This window comes from Cetorhinus maximus, chromosome 7, assembly GCF_964194155.1.
Source record: "Cetorhinus maximus chromosome 7, sCetMax3.hap1.1, whole genome shotgun sequence".
In the NCBI taxonomy this organism is placed as follows: domain Eukaryota; kingdom Metazoa; phylum Chordata; class Chondrichthyes; order Lamniformes; family Cetorhinidae; genus Cetorhinus; species Cetorhinus maximus.
The window spans coordinates 3,957,452-3,980,248 of record NC_135885.1 but is presented as its reverse complement, the minus strand read 5'-3'; the positions used below and the strand labels follow the sequence as shown (position 1 = coordinate 3,980,248).

Sequence of the window (22,797 nt, the reverse complement as noted above, 5' to 3'; positions counted from 1 at the left end):
CTAAATGCTGGGAAGACTAAAGCCACTGTCTTCATTTGCCACCACATGCTTTGTTCCCTTACTGCCGACTCCATCCCTCTTCTTGGAAACTGCCTGAAGCTGCACTAGACTGCATGCAACCATGGTACCACCAAGCTGAGCTTCTGATCACATATCCGCACTGAAACTAAGACCACCTATTTCCATCACCAAGATATTGTCCAACTCTGTCCCTGCCTCAGCTCATCTGCTACTGAAACCCTCATCCATGCCTTTGTTACCTCTAGACTTGACTATTCCAATGTACTCCTGGCCAGGAATTCCCCCACCCCCGCAACCTCTTCTGCCTCTCTTTTCTTCATTAAGATATTCCTTAAAACCTTTTACACTGACAAAGTCTTTGACCATCTGCCCTCATATTGCCATATCTGGTTTGGTGTCAAAGTTTGCTTTAAAGTGTTCCTGTGAAATGCCTTGGGGTTTGTGTTAAAGGCTCCTTATAAATACATGTTGAGGTTTATCATTTAAGGAAAAAATTAGGAGGAATTACATGGAATATAAAGCACACACACAGACCTTTTGGACCAACTAACCCATAAAGGCATTTACGCTCCATATTATCCTCCTCCCATTCCTCATCACAACATTTCTTCTTTTAGTTCTCATGTGTACAGTTAGTGTATTCAGCTATTTGCCTCTTCCACTTCTTTTAAATTATACACTTTAATCACTGAGTAAAGGCATTCCTCCTTATTTCCCTACTTGATTTATTGCTGTCTTGAATTTCTGGATCCTAGTTTTAGATTCTCCCACAAATGGAAACATTCTCACCACCAACCTATTTATAAATTTAAGTCCTCCCAACAGGTCTCCTCCTAGTCTTCCTCTTTTCTAAAGAAAAAGCCCCAACCTTTTCAATATTTCCTGATAGCTGTTGTCTCTCAGTCTGGTAACATCCTCGTAAGCCTTTTCTTTTTGCGCTTTCTCCGATATAGCTGCATCCTTTTTGTGATCAGGTGCAGACTGACACGGAAGGTTAACAGAGCTTCACTACGTCAGGATTCTATACTCCGAGAAATAAATCCCAGTGCTTTTCCTAACATTTTAAAAATGATTTTGCTTAATTGCGATAGTGCTTTTAATGATTTGTTCACCTCCATTGTAAGATCCCTTTGCTCTTCAAGGCCATTCAGTTTCTTATTTTCTGAAGTGGTGATGTTTTTATGTTTCCTACCAAAGCTCTCATATGAAAGTTAATTCGCCACTTAACTGCCCAGTTAAGTATCATAGCAACGCTCATGAAACAAAAAGAATGATATCAAGAGGGAGCATGGTGGATAAAAGGTTGCAGACAGCTCACCTATCAAACAGGTTTCCTCTACATTGGAGAGACCAAACGCAGACTGGGTGACCGCTTTGCAGAACACCTTCGGTCTGTCCGCAAGCATTACCCAGACCTCCCTGTCGCTTGCCATTTCAACACTCCACCCAGATCTCATGCCTACATGTCTGTCCTTGGCCTGCTGCATTGTTCCAGTGAAGCTCAACGCAAACTGGAGGAACAGCACCTCATCTTCCGACTAGGCACTTTACAGCCTTCCGGACTGAATATTGAGTTCAACAATTTTAGATCATGAACTCTCTCCTCCATCCCCACCCCCTTTCCGATCCTCCCCACCCCCTTTTTTTTCCAATTATTTATATAGATTTTTCTTTTCCCACCTATTTCCATTATTTTTTAACGTATTTCCATCCATTGTTTTATCTCTACCTTTTAGCTTATTTCGATCCCTTCCCTTCACCCCACCCCACCCCCACTAGGGCTATCTGTACCTCGCTTGCTCTGCTTTCTACCCTTAATTAGCACATTCCTTAGATAATATCACCACCTTCAACACCTCTTTGTCCCTTTGTCTATGACATCTTTTGGCTATCTCCACCTATCACTGGCCCTCTATCCAGCTCTATCATCCCCCCTTAAACCAGCTTATATTTCACCTCTTCTATTTTTACTTAGTTCTGTTGAAGAGTCATACGGACTCGAAACGTTAACTGTGTTCCACTCCGCAGATGCTGCCAGACCTGCTGAGTTTTTCCAGGTATTTTTATTTTTGTTTAAGACTTTTCTTGTATTCTATTCAGGAGTGAAAGGCCCTCAAAGGGATTCCTCAAATTATGCGAGTAGTATTCAAGCCTTACATAGGCTTGGGCTTTATAGATGGTTAAGTGTGGCTGACAGGGCAAGTCTTAGGGTGACAGCCAGTCAAGACGTTGTTGTTAAGAATCAAAGTTTCCCAGCGCAGTTTAAGAAACATCAAAGTTAATGATGGCGAGAGGATTAGAAGGTGAGATAATCTGAAGAGACAATTTGGATTGGTGAGGAGTCACACAGCAGTAAATGGTCTGTGTGCTCAACCATTTAAGGCTTTGGAGACATCCACTGGAATAGCAAGTAATTCACAGAAGAATGCTTGGGTTATTTATCATAGGCAACAAATTCAACAAATTGTCATGGCAAAAAAACAAACCAGTGATCACAGGTTAAATCAGAATTTCAAAATGATGAATCATTCCAGGTGCCATGTAATAAAATGAGACCTACCCTTAAACAAATACCACTGCTAATGGCAATAGGGGAATCACCTCCTTCTGCACTAACTGGGATTCATTTCTCAGGAATTGAATTCAGAAGTAATGAAGCGATGTTAAACTTGTACAAGATCCTAGTCATGGAAAGACTTTATGGATAAGTGAACACAAGCAAATTCCCAAAAAAAACAAAATAATTTGCATTAATAAAGCCTCTTTAACAATGCAGGGTGTCCCAAAGTGCTTCACAACGATCTAATTTCATAATCAATGTTATAATGTAGGAAAAAACAAGCTCCCACAAACCAACAACGATCTAATGGCCAGATAATCTGTTTCAATTGATGATTGAAGGATACTTACTGAGTGCATTTGGAAATTTACATCCTTGTGAGAGTGGTACCATGACAACGTGATATACAGGAAATTAGCTGGTGCCCATGGAACCAGACCGCAGTTGGGTCATTGCTTGGCATGGGGACCAATATGGGATGAGGAAAGGGGAGAGAAGGGGAAGGGGGGGGGCGGGGAGAGAAGGGGAAGGGGGGGGGCGGGGAGAGAAGGGGAAGGGGGGGGGCGGGGAGAGAAGGGGAAGGGGGGGGCGGGGAGAGAAGGGGAAGGGGGGGGCGGGGAGAGAAGGGGAAGGGGGGGGCGGGGAGAGAAGGGGAAGGGGGGGGCGGGGAGAGAAGGGGAAGGGGGGGGCGGGGAGAGAAGGGGAAGGGGGGGGCGGGGAGAGAAGGGGAAGGGGGGGGCGGGGAGAGAAGGGGAAGGGGGGGGCGGGGAGAGAAGGGGAAGGGGGGGGCGGGGAGAGAAGGGGAAGGGGGGGCGGGGAGAGAAGGGGAAGGGGGGGGCGGGGAGAGAAGGGGAAGGGGGGGGCGGGGAGAGAAGGGGAAGGGGGGGGCGGGGAGAGAAGGGGAAGGGGGGGGCGGGGAGAGAAGGGGAAGGGGGGGGCGGGGAGAGAAGGGGAAGGGGGGGGCGGGGAGAGAAGGGGAAGGGGGGGGCGGGGAGAGAAGGGGAAGGGGGGGGCGGGGAGAGAAGGGGAAGGGGGGGGCGGGGAGAGAAGGGGAAGGGGGGGGCGGGGAGAGAAGGGGAAGGGGGGGGCGGGGAGAGAAGGGGAAGGGGGGGGCGGGGAGAGAAGGGGAAGGGGGGGGCGGGGAGAGAAGGGGAAGGGGGGGGCGGGGAGAGAAGGGGAAGGGGGGGGCGGGGAGAGAAGGGGAAGGGGGGGGCGGGGAGAGAAGGGGAAGGGGGGGGCGGGGAGAGAAGGGGAAGCGGGGGGCGGGGAGAGAAGGGGAAGGGGGGGGCGGGGAGAGAAGGGGAAGGGGGGGGCGGGGAGAGAAGGGGAAGGGGGGGCGGGGAGAGAAGGGGAAGGGGGGGGCGGGGAGAGAAGGGGAAGCGGGGGGCGGGGAGAGAAGGGGAAGGGGGGGCTGGGGAGAGAAGGGGAAGAGGGGGGCTGGGGAGAGAAGGGGAAGAGGGGGGCTGGGGAGAGAAGGGGAAGAGGGGGGCTGGGGAGAGAAGGGGAAGAGGGGGGCTGGGGAGAGAAGGGGAAGAGGGGGGCTGGGGAGAGAAGGGGAAGAGGGGGGCTGGGGAGAGAAGGGGAAGAGGGGGGCTGGGGAGAGAAGGGGAAGAGGGGGGCTGGGGAGAGAAGGGGAAGAGGGGGGCTGGGGAGAGAAGGGGAAGAGGGGGGCTGGGGAAGAGGGGGGCTGGGGAGAGAAGGGGAAGAGGGGGGCTGGGGAGAGAAGGGGAAGAGGGGGGCTGGGGAGAGAAGGGGAAGAGGGGGGCTGGGGAGAGAAGGGGAAGAGGGGGGCTGGGGAGAGAAGGGGAAGAGGGGGGCTGGGGAGAGAAGGGGAAGAGGGGGGCTGGGGAGAGAAGGGGAAGAGGGGGGCTGGGGAGAGAAGAGGTAGGTTAGCCCTTCAAGCCTGCTCCACCATTCAATATCATGGCTGGTCTGATTGTGGCCTTCACTCCACTTTCCTGCCTACAGCCTACCTCCCATAACCATTGATTCCCCGGTGATCAAAATTCTGTTGAACTTAACCTTGAATATATTCAGTGACTCAGCCTCCACTGCTTTCTGGGGGAGGGAATTCCAAAGATAGTCCACCCTCTGAACAAGCTCCTACTCAGCCTCCACTGCTTTCTGGGGGAGGGAATTCCAAAGATAGTCCACCCTCTGAACAAGCTCCTTCACATCTTCATCTTCAATAGGAAACCCTTTATTTTGAATTGCGACCCTGGTTCTAGATTCTCCCACAAGGGGAAATATCCTCTCAGCATCTACCTTGTCAAGTCCCCTCAGAATCTATGTTTCATTAAGATTCACCTCTCATTCTTGTACATTCCAATCAGTATAGGCCCAGTCTACTCCACCTTTCCCCAAAAGGCAATCCCTTCATCCCAGGGGTCAACCTAATAAACCTTTTCTGAACTGCCTCCAATGTAAGTACAGGGTATATCCCTCCTTAAGGAAGCTAAAACTGTTTCCTAGAAGTAGGCAGAGTCTTACCTGTACGGTTGTAAAAAGACTTTATTACTTTTATACTCCACTCCCTTTGCAATAAATGCCAACATTCCATTTGCTTTCCTAATTAACTGCTATACCTGCATGCTAACATTTTGAGATTCATGTACTAGGACACACAGATCCCTCTGCAGTGCAGCACTCTGCAATCTCACTCCATTTAAGTAATATTCTGCTTTTCTATTCTCCCAAAGTGCACACCCTGTTTGTCCACTCACTTAACCTTTCAAATCCCTTTGTAGACCCTTTGTATCCTCCTTACAACTTGTTTTCTTACCTAACTTTGTATCGTCAGCTAGGGCAGGTGGCTCTACATTCCCCCTTGACCACTCCTTCCTACCTGGTAAGCAGATTCTATATTATTGGAATAAAGCCCTGGAATTAAGGAGGCAAGGTATTTTTAGCAAACAAATCTTTGCATGCTGATTGTTCAAAATATCAATGGCTAACAGATAAACAAAGCAGAATTCAACTGGACACAGGAGGTTCTGTAAGGATACTTATAGCCTGCACTGACATTCAGACACAAGTATTTAATCAGCAGAGAAAAATGTCAAAGGAAAAATGAGGGGCTACAAAAAGCTCAAAGAAAGTTAATAAAGAAAGTGAAGGGAAAGGATAATGAAATTAGACGAGCTCTCAGGTTCAACATCTGCGAGAGCCACACAGCTGAACTGACATAACGAAAGCAAAAAACGCTTGTTAACTGTATATCAACATCCTATCAACATCCTGGGGGGTTACCATTGACCAGAAACTCAACTGGACTAACCATATAGATAGTGTGGCTACAAGAGTAGGTCAGCGGCTGAGAATCCTGCAGTGGCTGACTCACCCCCTGACTCTCCAAAGCCTGTCCACTATCTACAAGGCACAAGTCAGGAATGTGATGGAATACCTTCCACATACCTGGATGAGTGCAGCTCCAACAACACCCAAGAAGCTTAACACCATCCAGAACAAAGCAACCCGCTTGATTGGCACCCCATCCACAAACATTCACTCCCTCCACCACCGACGCACAGTGGCAGCGATTTGTACCATTTACAAGATGCTCTGCAGGAACTAACCAAGCCTCCTCAGCCAGCAACTTCCAAACCCATGACCACTACGATCTAGTAGGACAAGGGCAGCAAACACATAGGAACACCACCACCTGGAAGTTCCCCTCCAAACCACTCACCATCCAGACTAGAACTATTATCACCATTCCTTCACTGTCACTGGGTCAAAATCCTAGAACTCCCTCCCTAACAGCGCTGTGGGTGTACCTAAACTACATGGACTGCAGCTGCTTATGAAGGCAGCTCACCACCACCTTCTCAAGGGGCATTTAGAGTTGGGTAATAAATGCTGGCCTAGCCAGCGATGCACACATCACATGAAAGTTAAAAAAAAACTGTTTAATATATGCTCTACCTGCATATAAAAGAGAAACTCAATGATACTGGGATCCAGTTGAGTTAGGTGGTGTATGTTTCTCATGTTTCAATATGTAAATAAATGTTAGAATGAGTAAAGACTGGCCTCATTGCCAACTGGCTTTCTGGAACACAACTATTAGAGATTAGGCTGCATGATGTGAAGATGCAGTTGAATAGTGTCCAACCAAATATCACTGTAGCTCTTCTACTCTTCCTTCTAACTGAACTAATCAGATCCCTGATGTGCTAATCTGTCCCTAGTTATGATTAGGACTTGTTCAACAGTATCGGGAGGTGTCAGCTGTGGCTCAGTTCATAGCACCCTCGCCTTTGAATCAGAGGGTTGTGGGTTCATGTCCCACTTCCGGAAACCAAGAACTGTGATTGTACTCGAAAGAGTTGCAATCTGTGACTGTTGATAACTCGAAAGAGTTTCAACAGTATCGGGGTAACTGTGCACATTCCAGGTTCACCATTCTAGTTACAGATCTATCCCGATATTAGGAAGAGAGATGTACAATCCTGTAATATTAAAACCACATGAGGCCAAACATTAGAATAGTGCGACAGACCCAGAAGGCAGCTAGTTACCTGGGCATTTGCTGGGTCCTTGACTCCCCTGGTGAGGAAGAAAAGCAGCTCTTTTTTTCCCATGTGTCTCCAAGAAAGTGTCTACAGCAAAATAATTTGCTGTCTTGCAGCCAACGCCATCAGGCAGCAACAGAAACTCAGAAACCTCCACTCCTTCAAGCAAACCTCATGTTATCTCCAGAACAGGTTCTACAGCTTCCAGCTCTTCTACAGAATAAACCACTGCCCTAAAATCCCAAAATTCAACTCCACCCTCACTTCAGCTTGGTAATAATCTATTTCAGTTCTCTTCCATGAAGCCTACAGGTATCAGGGCTAAAATCCACTCACTATAATCTTTTAAAGCAGAAATTGCTTTAAAAATGAAAGATTGCTTCAAACGCCAAAGACTTTTTTAAAAAGTTGATTTCTACACAATGATTTCCAAAAGGAGACTGTACACAAGTTGATGGCTGTCAGGAGGATTATTGAGCTTGTGATCTCCAACAGATGGGCCACCAACACTAGCCATCACAAGATAAGAATGCCCAATTGGGCATGGTTATAGGAAAAGGCCACTGACTGGTGTAAGACCCGTGCTGCAGGTGGTTCCACTAACTGGTACCAATAAAGACCAATATAAAAGTAATTCAACATTCAGGAAAGGGAAAACCAGGACTACTGGTGAGGGACGGCAGCAAGACAAGAAATCTGTACAGTGTGCAAAGGGGCCTATGGGGTTCTTGCTCTGAATAAGGAAGAAGATGGGCAAATTTACATGTCCCAAATCTTAACTTCCCTTTGTAAAGTCTGTAGTTTCCCCAAAAATATTTACTTTACTCTGTTACACAACTGATTAATCTCCCATCCACCAGATGTCATTATCTATGCCTAATTGGTCAGCACGTTCAATTTTCAAACATAGAAGCAACGAAGACGAGAAACGCTATGCAATCTTAATATAAAACAGATGCAGCTGAGGCCAAACAGGCAGCTGTCATGCTCCAGTGAAGCACAACAGCAATTTTGCAAGGTGTGTGAAATGTAAAACTCTTTGCAGCATTCAGCCCAGTTTTGTTGCATGAAGGCAGCCAAAACAGTTATTACCCTCTGGGCATCTATACTTTTCTTCAAGTGTTAGCTTAGCTCAGTGAGAAGCACTCAAATCTCGAAATTGGGTTTGTGGACTCAAGTCCCACTCCCAGGCTCTTAGCACATAATACAGGGCTGACACGGCAAAGCGTCTCTGAGGAAGTGCTGCACTATTTGAAGAACCAGCATTCAGGTGACATATTTAATGGAGGACCCGTATCTAGTACAGGTGGATTTTCAAAGCTTCCATGGCACTGTTCAAATAAAACTAGTGCATTCTTCCAGTGTCGGAAACAATATTTCCAATCCAACCTCGCCAAAAACATAATTGGTCCTTCATTCAATGCATGAACAAGACGGCTGCCATATCTGTCTATGTGATAAGGCAAGTGTTTTGCAAAGTTTGGAAAACAATAAAGAAAGGAAAAAAACTTTCATTTCTACAGCAACTTGCACAACCTCAAAATGCCACAAAGCGCTTTTAAAGCCAGTTAAGCACTTATTCCAAATGCCGTCCATGTTTTAACATAGAAAACTCAACAGCCAGGTTACATACAGCAAGGTCCCACAAAGAGAGATAAATGACCAGATCATGTTTTCCATGATGCTAGTTGAGAGATAAATGTTGACCAGGATGTCAGGGAGAGCTCCCCTGTTCTTCTTCCAAATGGTGCCCTTGGAATCTTTTTTTAATCATTCAAGAGAAGTGGGCTTCGCTGACCAGGCCAGCAGTTATTGCCCATCCCGAATTGCCGTTGGGTCAATGGTGCTGAGCTGCCTTCTTCCACTGTTGCAGTCTATTCGAGAGAGCAGATGGATTTACTGCTGCATCTGAAAACTGTCACTTCCAAAACGTGACTATCCACAAGCGTCACACTGGATTTTGAACTCTCTGGAGTGGGACTTTAGCATTGCTAAACATGAAGCAGATGCAGTGAAACAATTCCAAAACTGGTACCAGTAACTGGCCCTCACTATACCAGAACAACTTGAAACACACACAAATTTTTGGAAATACACATTAGAATGAGAAAAGGTGGATTCATGTTTTCAATGCATCAGCTTTGATTGAGAAAGGTTAACCTGCCCTTTTCTGTCAAGGTAAGCAAATCGCCCTTGGCATTGCTGACAGAAAGTCAAATAAAGAAAACTCCCCCGAACATTGATGCTGTAGAGATAGCTGTGGGTATCTACAGTCTCTGGTGGTGTAAGTGTATAGGTGTAGGTGAGACTGTGACAGGAACCTTAGAGAGGACAGGATAAGATGAATGCTGTTGGCTTTTTTTTAAACACATGCCTGCCCTCAAATTACCAATTTATTTTAGTCAATTTCAGAACTTGTCTCTGGGTTGGTAGCCAGTATCAGAATCCCAAATATCCTTGGCCAGCAAATATCACCCTGGTCAACTACTCACAAAAATTGGGTCAATTTTCATCAAAACAAGAGAGATTATGGGCAATATTGCAGAGGAGATTAAATTTATGAAAGAATGAGACAGGGAGATAGAAGCAGGCAGCTTCCAGTAGTTGAGGGTCTAGAATGAGGAGCCATCGATACAAGATTCAGTGCGAGAGATTTGGAACAGAGCAGGAGAAAATTATTCAGAGACTTGGAAGGTTTTGTAATTTAGTTACATACAAACATCAAGAGGAGGAGTAGGCCATTCGGCCTCTTGAACCTGCTCCATCATTCAATAAGATCATGCCTGATCTGATCATGGCCTCAACTCCACATTCCACCTCCTCCTGATGATCTTCGACTCCCTTGTTAGTCAAAAATCTATCTATCTCTGCCTTAAAAATATTAAATGAATCTGCCTCTACTGCTCTCTGGGGAAGAATTCCAAAGATTCACTACCCTTAGAGAAAAAAATCTCTTATCTTCATCTTAAATGGGAGACCACTTTATTTATAAACAGTGTCCCCTAGTTCTGGTTTCTCCCACAAGGGAAATATCCTTTCAGCATCCACCCTGTCAAGTCCCCTCAAGGTCTTAAATGTTTCAATGAGATCACCTCACATTCTTCTAAACTCCAATGGGTACAGGCCCAGCTTGTCCAACCTTTCTTTAAGATAACATCCCCAGCCCAGGTATCAGTCAAGTGAACTTCCTCTGAACTGTTTCTAACACATTTATATCCTTTTATAAATAAGGAGACCAAAACTGTACACCGTACTCTAGATGTAGTCTAGATGTCGTCACTGCAGCAAAACATCCCTACTTTTTATATTCCATTCCCCTTGCAATAAATAACATTCCATTTGCCTTCCTAATAACTTGCTGTACCTGCATACTAACTTTTTGAGATTCATGTACCAGGACATGCAGATCCCTTTGTACCTCAGAGTTCTGAAATCTCTCTCCATTTAGATAATATGCATTTTTTTTCCTGCCAAATTGGGGTAGTTCACATTTTCCCACATTGTACTCCATCTGCCAATTCTTGCCCACTTGTATCATCAACAAATTTAGCAACCATACATTTGGCCCTTTCAACCAAGTCATTGATATAAATTGTAACTAGTTGATACCCCAACACTAATCCCTGTAGCACTCCACTCATCACATTCTGCCAACCTGAAAATGACCCATTTATGCCTATTTCCTGTTAGCTACCCAATCTTTTAACCATGCCAATATGTTACCCCCTACCCCATGAGCTCTTATTTTGCAAAGTAACCTTTGATGTGGCACTATGTCAAATGCCTTCTGGAAATCTAAGCACAGGGCATCTAGGGTTTCGCCGTTATCCATGTTGCTTGTTACTTCTTCAAAGAGCTCCAAAAAATTATTCAAACACGATTTCCCTATCACAAAACTATGTTGGCTTTGCCTGATTGCATTGAGATTTTCTAAGTGTCCTGCTATAATCTCCTTAATAACAGACTACAACATTTTCTCTAGGACAGATATTACGCTAACTGGCCAGTAGTTTCCTGCTTTCTGTCTCCCTCCTTTCTTAAATAGAGAAGTCACATTCGCTATATTCCAATGATGGGCCCTTTCAGAAAATTAAAACCAATGCACCTACTATCTCATCCGCCACCTTTTTTTTTTAAAGACTCTAGGATGAAGTCCATCATGACATGCGGTCTTCAAGGGCTAGTGTTGGAGGCAGAAATAAAGTTAATTCTCTTGATTGGGTTGGATTGGATGGGTCAAAAAAAGGAGTTAAAGGGATATGAAAATACGTAGTATGAAGTATCTGTTCGTGGTGCATAAAAAACAACATGGCTAATTGAGTCAAATGGCCTATTTCTATGTGTTACTCATTCTTGAGATACAGGCCCCACTGGCAAGGCCGGGATTTTATACACCATTCCTAGTCATCTAGAAAAGGAAGTGTTGGGTACTTTATCTTGAACTACAACAGTCCATGTAATGAAGGCACTTCCCTCACAGGGTTGTTAGGGAGTTCTAGAATTTTGACCTAGCAACAAAGAAGGAATGGCTGACTGTTATGATCCCAGCTGATTTTAATACTGGACAAGTCAGATCCCAGAGTGAAACCTGACTTAATAGATCCTAACTTTGCTTTTTTTTTAAAGAAACCCTGGAGATCAGTTATTGAACACATTCACAAGAGTCTGCCAGTGTACTTTTAACACAAAGAATAAAACGTTTATTAAACAAGAAAAATGAACTATATTACACTAGACAAAAAAGTTGGAAAGTTTCAATACAAAACTCCAGAAAATGATTCAAACTTACACTATTCCTTTTATCCCAGGCAATACCCTTAAAGACACAAAACCTCAGTGAAAACTGAACACTTCCTCAACAACATGATTTCTTGCTTGGTTTGGCATAGATGCAAAGGGTTTTCTTCCAGCAGATTTCTGAGCATTTACTAGATGATTTTCCCTCAGCCGGTATCTTTCCCTGAGACACCAAAAACCCGCAATCCAAACTTACTGTTGCTTCAACTTCAGAGCAAACACGAGTTCCCTAAACTCAGTTACCCAGGAATCTTGCAGGATTTCTTACTAGAGAGCTTAGGACTTCTGCCTCCACTCTCTGGCATACACACACTGACTAATTGCCCTTCTGTCTTTCCTTGTGTCTCTATGTCCCTGGAACCCTGTCGCTAGGCAATAGCACAGTTTTTTGCTACTTTAGGTTTTTAACTAAACTTACTAAACTACTAACCCCTTTTGTAACCCATCTCTTCACTTCAAGAGTTTTAAAACCTCATTAAAAATGCATGTAGACAAACAAGGCCTCCAGACTTCCCGGCACCCAGCTCTCAAAAAAAACTCTAAAACGAACCACATTTCACCTTTCTTAACTCGCAAATACAAATATAAATTAAACTTAAAGTTATACGATGGTCCTAACATGACATAAGTCCATGTCAGGATAAAATGGTCAAACTCAAATAAGAGGTGCATGACGTACATGCATTGAACATACGAATTAGGAGCAGGAGTAGGCCACTCAGCCCCTCAAGCCTGCTCCTCCATTCAATAAGATAATGGCCGATCAGATTATAACCTCAACCCCATATTCTGGCCTACCCCCGTTAACTATTCACACCCTTGTTAATCAAGAATCTATCTAGCTCTGCCTTAAAAATATTCAAAGACTCTGCTTCCACCATCTTTTGAGGAAGTGTTCCAAAGATTCACGACACTCAGAAAAAAATTCTCATCTCTGTCTTAAATGAGCAACCCCTTATTTTTAAACAGTTACCTCAAGTTCTAGATTCTCCCACAAGAGGAAACATCCTCTTCCACATCCACCCTGTCAAGACCCCTTAGGATCTTATATGTTTCAATTAAGTCGTCTCTTACTCTTCTAAATTCCAGTGGATACAAGCCTAACCTGTCCTACCTTTCCTCATAAGACAACTTGCCCATTCCTGTTATTAGTCTACTATGAACTGCTTTTATCACATTTAAATCTTTCCTTAAATAAGGAGGCCAGTACTGTACAGAATACTCCAGGCGTGGTCTCACCAGTGCCCTGTACAACTGACGCATAACCTCCGCAATTTTGTAATCAATTCCCCTCACAATAAATCATAACATTCTATTAGCTTTCCTGGTTACTTGTTGTATTACCTGCACACTAGCTTTTTGTGATTCATGCACTAGGACACCCAAATCCCTCTAAATCTCAGAGTTCTGCAATCTCTCACCATTTAGATAATAAGCTTTTTTATTCTTCCTGCCAAAATGGACAATTTCACATTTTCCCACATTATATTCCATTTGCCAGACCTTTGCCCACTCAGTTAACCTATGTCCCTTTGTAGCCTCCTTACGTCCTCTTCACAATTTACTTTCCTACCAATCTTAATACCACCAGCAAATTTAGCAACCATTCCTTCGATCCCTTCATCCAAGTTAATTATACAAATTCTAAAAAGTTGAGACCCCAGCACTGGTCCCTGTGGCACACCACTCATCACATCCTGCCAACCAGAAAAATACCTATATTTGCCAACACACTGCTTCCTGTTAGCTAGCCAATCTTCTATCCGTACCAATATGTTACCCCCTATACCGTGTGCTTTAATTTTCCACAATAACCTTTGATGTGGCATTTTATCAAATGCTTTCTGGAAATCAAGATATGCATGGGCTGGGTACTGGCTGAAATGCTATGCATTCCCAACTCAGTTCCCCAAATTTTCAACACTTGCAAGCTTTGTCTCCATGAAAGAAGCATTCTGAAAACAGTTCAGTAACTCAATCCAAGAAGATTTGAAGTTCAATTCTAGGCCTGTGCTGAGATTGCTGATTCTCAGCCAGGGTCATTCTAAAGCCCCAAAACAAGAGAACAAACTAGTGAAAACCAAATTAAAATAAAGTTGTTGAGGGCAAAAGAGGAGCTTCTTGGGAGATTGCTGGAGATCCAATCAAGGTCTGAGGGGACAACCAACAATAGCATGCATTTATATGGCTAAAAGCAAAATACAGCAGATGCTGGAAATCTAAACAAAAACAGAAAATGCTAGAAAAACTCAGCAGGTCTAGCAGCATCTGTGGAGAGAGAAACAGAGTTAACGTTTCGAGTCCATATTAAGAAGGGTCATACAGACCCCTTCAAGTCCGCTCTGAAGGGAAGGGTCATATGGACTCGAAACTTTAACTCTGTTTCTCTCTCCACAGATGCTGCTAGACCTGCTGAGATTTTCCAGCATTTTCTGCTTTTGTTGCATTTATATAGTGCCTCTTATGTGGTGCAACATCCCAAGGTACATCACAGGACTGCTGTCAAACAAAACGTTGACACCAGGCCAGCCACATAAGGAGATGTAACAATTACAAGGCAGGTCAAAACATTCATGGATAAATGAAAATTGGGAAAATAACATAACAGAAGGAAACCATTCAGCCCCTCGGGCTTGCTCTATCACTTATTTACAACATAGTTGGTCTTCACCTCAAGCTCATTTACCCACCTTTGATCACCTGACCCAACAAAAATCTATCGACCTCAGTCTCAAAAGTTTCAATTGACTCCCAGCATCCACAGTTTTTGAGAAGAAATGCTTCCTGCCATCACCCCGAAGGGCCTGGCTGTAATTTTAAGCTTATGCCCTTCTGCCCTGAAGGAAATAGTTTCTCTGTCTATACCCTATCAAATCCTTTTAACATTCTAAACAGCTCAAGGAAACAAGATTTTCTCCGTCCAATCGAAGAGGATAAAGACCTAATGGCTCAGGCACAGCAAGAACAATAGCTAAGAATGCAATGTTATCTGTGCAGGTGGGAGTTTGATCTGGAGAAAGCTGTTGAATTAGGACTGCGGAAAATTGCTCAACAGAGCAGGGTTTGCTTCTCTAAGTACAAAAGGTGTGGGGGGTCAGGAGAGCAAGTCACTCCAGAGTGTCTTTATAGCACAAAAAGAGGTCATTTAGCCCATCAAACCACTAAGCAGTGACATGATGAGAACATTTGCAGGAGCCTGCCAGTTTCTCAGCACGGTCCATAATGGAGCCTTTTTCTAAATGTAGAAACACCTTCTATCAAAAAGGAATGCAAATATCTATGTAAATGCTGCCCTGCAGAACTACCTAAACTATTACCTGCCATGTAAGTTTTACTTCAGGTGCTTAATAAGTTTTTAAAAACAAATTACTGTGCAAGAAAGGAGGCTACGTGTAGCACTTCCGAAAGTCTCTTTCAAGCTTTCTGACTTCAAGAGGCAATATGTAGAGTGACTATGAACACTCACCCTCCACAAATCAAAAACCACACAATACAGCACAAACAATCCATCCCAGGAAACAGAAGGTCAAGCTGAGGAAGAACCTGTTATGCACAGTAATAAATCACATAATTCTCCGTCAGCAGGAAACTGGGTGACATTCCTCAATGGACCTGGGTAATCAGGACAATGGGAAAAAGTAGTGGTTCTGACCCAATGAAAATAGGCATTGGGAGATGTCTGCTTCCAACGCCCTTACTGTGGGCTGATGACGGAGCTAACAAGGTTTTGGTTCATCATCTTGCTGCAATGCTCAGCCTTGTTTTTTCAGTCAAGGCCTAAAGAATTCCCCCTCTTCCAGCTGTTTATTCATTATATTTATACTGGAATGTAGGGGATTGGACAGCAAAAGGGAAATGGACCCCCATTTTGGAGAGTATAGTACTAGGGGTTATGTTCTCAGGATTAGAGGCCAGCCATTTTGGACTGGAGTGGAGAGAAATTTCTTCACTCAGAGGTTTGTAAATCTATGGAATTCTCTACTCCAGAGGGCTGTGGATGTTCAGCACATGCAAGACAAGGGATGCTCAGGGAATTAAGGGATATGGAGATAGTGCAGGAAGGTACAGGAAGATGGAGTTGAGGTAAAAGATCGGCAATGATTTTATCGCCTGGTGGAGCAGGCTCAAGGGGCCCTGTAGCCTACTCCTGCTTCTATATGTGTTCAAATAAGGTTTTATGTTATTTGTTTTAAACAGCAATTGAAGGTACCAATGCAGGCGAAATAAGCAACATAATTTTATTGTAATGGTGCTGAAATGAGAAGTTTAAATTACATGCAAGATATGAACTGGGTGGGTCAGTAAATTGGACATTGGTACTTCCTTCTGTAACTTGGGTTCAAATCCAGGTTTAATGGGATCGATGTCTCGTCTTTGGGCTGTAGATAACGTTAAAGCCATGTGAAATGAGCTGGAGACTCGCAATCCACTTCAAGGATGCGCAGCACAAGTGTCCCCAATCCAGCACTGATCAGCAACAAAAACAAAAATACTTGGAAAAACTCAGCAGGTCTTACAGCATCTGCGGAGAGGGATACAGTTAACGTTTCGAGTCCAAATGACTCTTCAATCTGATCAGCAACCTCAGAAAGGTGTCGTCACAGGAATATTGGTGTTTTCGTTACCATTTATGAGATGTTGACAGTGCTAGCAAGGCCAGCATTTATTGCCCGTTTCCAATTACACTGTAGATGGGTGTGAGTCATCTTGAACTGTAAGTCCTTGTATCAAAGGTAATCCCATAGTGGCTTTTTTGTAGCAGTGTGGTACAATCAAATGGCTTGCCAGGCCATTTCAGAGGGCAGTTAAGCATCAACCGTATTACTGTGTGGTCTGGAGTCACATATAGGCCAATTGAGTAAGGACAGCAGATTTCCCTCCCAGAAGCAAATTAGTGAACAAAACTAGTTTTAATAATAATCCAGTAGTTACTTGGTTCACCATTACTAGGCAACTTTACCCCCCCCCCCACCCACCCATGTGGGAGATGGAAATTTCACACAGACACAGGTGGGGGTGTTCTTGAGGCTGAAAAGAAGCATTGCCAGGACAAAGTAGGGAAGCTTTACATTTCAGTATGTGTCTGACATGATCAATGCCCAATGCCAACTGGACTGCAGTGGTTCAAGAAGGCAGCTCACCACCACCGTCTCAAGGACAATTTGGGATGGGCAATAAATGCTGGCCTAGCCAACGACACCCACATCCCAAGAAAGAATAAAGGAAACTCTCAGAATCTATAAAAGGTTCCATTCTCTACAAACAACACCCCTCAACTGGATGAGGACAAACTGCATTAAACAAAAAAGGTGAAAAGAATGGAAGCAAAATATAATCTACCGGCAATGGAAGCAGCATCAGTATAAATGTAAAAGCAAAATACTGCAGATGCTGGAAATCTGAAACAAAAACAAAAATTGCTGGAAAAACTCAGCAGGTCTGACAGCATCTGTGAAAAGACATGTGTTTCGAGTTCATATGACTCTTCTTCAGAACTAAAGAGAAGTAGAAATGTGGTGAAATATATACTGTTTAAGGGGGGTTGGGACAGATGAAGCTGGATAGAAGGCCAGTGATAGGTGGAGGCAAAGGAGAGATTGCCAAAGATGTCATAAACAAAAGGTCGAAGGGGTGTTGATGGTGGTGATACTGGCTAAAGGAGGTGCTAATGGTGACATTAAGAGTAGAAAGCAGGATGAGCAAGTGATTGATGGCCCTAGTGGGGGTGGAGGTAGGGGAGGGTGAGAAAGAAAAGATCAAAATAGGCTAAAAGGTGGGGATAAAACAATGAATGGAAATAAATTTTAAAAATAATAATAGAAATAGGTGCGGAAGATGGGTTGAGGGGCCCTGTCAACCACTGTGGGTGGGAAACCTCAGTTAAGAAAGAAGGAAGACATGTCAGAAGCACTGTTTTGGAAAGTGGCATCATCAGAACAGATGCGACTGAGGCGAAGGAACTGAGAGAATGGGATGGAGTCCTTACAGGAAGTGGGGTTTGAGGAGCTGTAGTCGAGGTAGCTGTGGGAGTCGGTAGGCTTGTAATGAATATTGGTGGACAGTCCATCACCAGAAATTGAGACAGAGAGGTCAAGGAAGGGAAGTGTCAGTGATGGACTATGTGAAAGTGATGGAAGGGTAGAAATTGGAAGCAAAATTAATAAATTTTTCCAGGTCCAGACAAGGCATGAAGTGGCACCGAAACAGTCATCAATGTACCGGAGAAAGAACACACCACCCTGCTCCCATGCCCACATATCTGTCCTTGGCCTGCTGCAACGTTCCAGTGAAGCTCAATGTAAACTGGAGGGACAGCACCTCATCTTCCGATTAGGCACTTTACAGCCTTCCGGGCTTAACACTGCGTTCAACAGCTTCAGACCATGAACTCTTCCCTCCATCCTCACCCCTTTTTGATCCCCCTTTTTTCAAATATTTATTTTTTAATTTTTATATATTTTTCCCCACCTATTTCTATTATTTTTTTTCAAATTTATTTCCATTCATTGTTTTATCCCCACCTTTTAGCCTATTATGATCTTTTTTCCCACACCGTCCCCTCCCCCCACCCGGGCCATCAGTCACTTGCTCATCCTGCTTTCTACTCAATGTCACCATTAGCACCTCCTTTAGCCAGTATCACCACCATCAACACCCCTTCGACCTTTTGTTTATGACATCTTTGGCAATCTCTCCTTTGCCTCCACCTATCACTGGCCTTCTATCCAGCTTCATCTGTCCCAACCCCCCTTAAACAGTATATATTTCACCACATTTCTACTTCTCTTTAGTTCTGAAGAGTCATACGGACTCGAAACATTAACCCTGTCTTTCTCTCCACAGATGCTGTCAGACCTGCTGAGTTTTTCCAGCAATTTTTGTTTCAGTATAAATGTATCTGTGCCATACTTATGATAACTCTGAAACAGCCGGGGACAGTTTACTGTGCTGCAGGCACTCTATTGATGCAATTTGCTGTTTTGGTTGGGGTGCCATTTAAATCTGGGCACAGAACTAATGAGAAACCTGTTAGGGATGGTGAGGAAGGGGGAAAGAGTTGAAATCCTAGAGGAATTAATAAGTAAAGTTTATATGCAGTAGGCATACGGTGGTATAGATACCAAAAAAAGCCTCACTGTGGACTGCAGCTACCCAATGGATGGGCTGCTGCAAGTAATTTCTATATTAAACTCTGCCACCTACACCCCATCCAACACCATCATCGACCTGCTCAAATACATTGGCTTTGAAGTCCTTATCTCTGTTTTTCAAGGCCCTATTCCAGCCCAACCATCCATGCACACCAGCATGTCAGCTCTGCAGTACTGTGGTTCCCATCCCTGAACACAGGGACACTCTTCACAATGGAAATTTTCTTCCTCAACTTCTGTGATACCTCTTTGTGATATCTCTCACCACTTTAAAAATCTTCCTCAAAGGCCATTTCTTAGAACATTCACCTCGCCCATTTCCTGCTCAGTACTGTGTGATTCCTGTGATAAGGCTCGCTCAACAGCAAGCTGCTGTGTACAGCTAATGTTCAATGCATAAAAATGTTGAGTTAGCTGATTTCAGCACAGAGAGCACTGTATTTGGCTTCAGAACCACAGGATCAGGAAAGTGGGGGGGTGGTTAAGTAAAATTTAGGGCACTTGGTGATTATCCATCACGTTCCCAGCAGGAAGGATACAAGATCCAGCTGAGTTGTGACTATTTCCTCCATCTCTAACACACTCAGTCCAGGTTCCCTCACAAAGACAAACTTTTTGTTTTTACTTCACTCTCGGGATGTGGGCGTTGCTGACAAGGTTAATCATTAATGCAAAATCCCTATCAGCACTGGGTAGGATGGAGTGTCTTCCTGGACCACTTTAGACAGCAATTAAAGTCAACCTTGGAGGTATGGGACTTGTGTCACATGTAGACCCAAACCGGGTAAGGATGACAAATTTCCTTCCCTAAAGTACATAGCAAGTAAGTTGGGATTTTACAACAATCCAACAGCTCCTAGCTTTCTATTTCCAGATGCTTTTTAAATCAGAATTCAAATTTTCAAACTGCTGAGGCGGATCTGAAATCTCTTTCTCTGTAACATTCATCCTGGCCATTGAAGTACTCATCCAGAAGCACAACCATGACATTGCTGTATTTTAGTGGGGTATTACAGTGCTGTCTTTCATAGGAAATAGGAGGGGTAGGTCATTCAGACCCTCAAGCCTGCTCCACCATTAAATTAGATCATGGCTGATCTTCTATCTCAACACCATCTTCCCCGCTATCGCCATATCCCTTGATGTCTTATTATCTATTAATCTATTGATCTCTGTCTTGAGCATACCCAATGATTGAGCTTCCACAGCCCTAATGGGTAGAGAATTTCAAAGATTTACCACCCCGAGTGAAGAAATTCCTCCTCATCTCAGTGCTAAATGGCCTGTCTCCTGGTTCTACACCATCCGTTCCCACCCCTCCCCCCCAACCCCCCAAAGTCAGGGGAAAAAATCCTTCCTGCATCTACCCCGTCGAGCCCTGTAAACGTTTTGTACGTTTCAACAAGATCACCTCTCTTCAAAACTCTAGAGAATACAAGCCCAGTCTTCTCAATCTCTCCCAATAGGAGAACCCCACTTTACCAGAAATTAGTCTGGTAAATTTTCACTGCACTCCCTCTATGGCAAGTGTATCTTTCCTTAGGACACTCCAATGCTCCAGGTGCAATCCTAACAAAGCTCTTTACAATTGCAACAAGGCTTCTTTACTCCCGTATTCAAATCCTCTCGCAATAAAGGCCAACATATCATTTGCCTCTTAATTGTTTGCTGCACCTGCATGCTAACTTTGAGTGACTCATGAACAAAGGCACCCAAATCGCTTCGGACATCAACACCTAAAAAATACTCTTCTCATTTCTGTTTTTCCTATCAAAGTGGATAACTTCACATTTTTTCACATTATATTCCATCGGGCATGGTCTTGTCCACTCAGCTAGCCTGTCTAAATCCCCTTGAAGCCTCTTTGCACCCTCAACTCTCATTCCCACCTAGTTGCATCATCAGCAAACTTTGAAATACATTTGGTCCCCACATCCAAATCATTGGTATAGATTGGGAACAGCTGGGGCCAAAGCATTGATCCTTGTGGCACCCCACTAGTCACAGCCTGCCAACTTAAGGATAACCCGTTTATTCCTTCTGTTTTCTGTCCATTAACCAATCCAATCCATGCCAGTATTTTATCCCTTATCCTACGTGCTCAAATCTTGTTTACTAACCTCCTGCTTGGGTTCTTATCGAAAGCCTTCTGAAAATCCAAATACACCACATCCACTAGTTCCCTTATTTATTCTGCTAGTTACATCCTCAAAAAACGCCAATAGGTTTGTCAACCATGATTTCCCTTTCATAAATCCATGTTGTTTCCATCCAATCCTACCATTATTTTCTAAGTGTTCAGTTTTCACATTATTTATAACAGATTCTAGTATTTTCCCTACTACGGGTGACAGATTAACAGGTCTGTAGTTCCACATTTTCTCTCTCCCACCTTTCTTAAATAGTGGGGTTATGTGTGTTACCTTCCTATCTGCTGGAACCATTCCAGAATCTATAGAATTTGGAAGGTAATCATCAATGCATCCACTATCTCTACAACCATCTCTTTCAACACTCTGGGATGTAGGTCATTCAGCCCAGGGGATTTATCAAATTTCAGTCCCATTAATTTCTCCAGTACTACTTTATTTTTTAACCAATATTAATTTCTTTCGGGTCCTCGATCTCGCTAGACCCTTGGTTCTCTTGTATTCTGGGAGTTTATTTGTATCCTCTCCGTGAAGACAGAACAAAGTATTTCCTTAGCTTCTCTGCCATTTCCTTACTCCCCATTATAAATTTTCCTGTCTCTGCCTGTATTGGGCCCACATTTGTTTTTGCTAATCTTTTCCTTTCAACATACCTATAGAAGCTTTTACAATCTGTTTTTACTTTTCCTTGCTATTTCACTCTCATTCTTTCTCCCTTTCTTCATCAGTTTCTTGGTCACCCTTTGCTGAATTCCAAAAAGCTCCTAATCCTCAGGCTAACTACTTTTTGGCAATTTTATAAGCCTCTTCCTTTGATCTAATATCTTTTAACTTCTCTTGCTAACCACGGTTGGATCACTTTTCCTGTCGGGTTTTTGTGCCTCAAAGGAATGTATATTTTTTGTCAACCATGTATTAATTCTTTAAATGCTAGCCATTGCCTGTCTACCATCAAATCTTTTAATGTAGTTTCCAATCTACCACAGCCAACTTGCTCCTCACACTTTCACAGTTTCCTTTGTTTAGATTTAACACCCCAGTTTCAGACTGATTACGTCGCTTTCAAACTTAAGGTAAAATTCCATCATATTATGATCACTCTTCCCTAAAGGCTCCTTTATAATGAGATTATTAATTAGCCCTTGCTCTTTGCACAATACTAGGTCTAAAATAGCCCATTCCATAGTTGGCTTCTCAGCAAACTGTTCCGGAAAGCCATCTTGTATACATTCCAGGAAATCATCCTTCACAGCGTTAGTGCTAATTTGGTTTACCCAGTCTATACGTAGATCGAAGACCCTCCATGACGACTGTACTATCCTCGTTATATGTGCCTTTAATTTCCTGATTTATACCATGCCCTACAATATTCACTACTATTTAGTGGCCTATAAATAACTCCCACTAATGTCTGCTGCCCCTGTTTCTTAGCTCCACCCAAACTGATTCTACATCTTGATCTTCAAATCTAAGATCCTCTCTCACAAATGTACCGATACTCTTTATTAACAGTGCTATCCCACTGCCTTTTCACCTATTCTTTCCAAATGTTGAATACCCTTGAACATTCTGCAGCCACGTCTCTGAAATAGCTATTAGATCAT

The 22,797-nt window shown here is 43.6% G+C and overlaps 1 protein-coding gene across 1 annotated transcript in view; it reads right to left on the bottom strand.

Moving 5' to 3' along the window:
• The window catches only part of inppl1a (inositol polyphosphate phosphatase-like 1a), a 213,809-nt gene that overhangs the window by 150,621 nt on the left and 40,391 nt on the right, over positions 1-22,797 (bottom strand). The gene's annotated exons all lie outside the window — the stretch shown is intronic.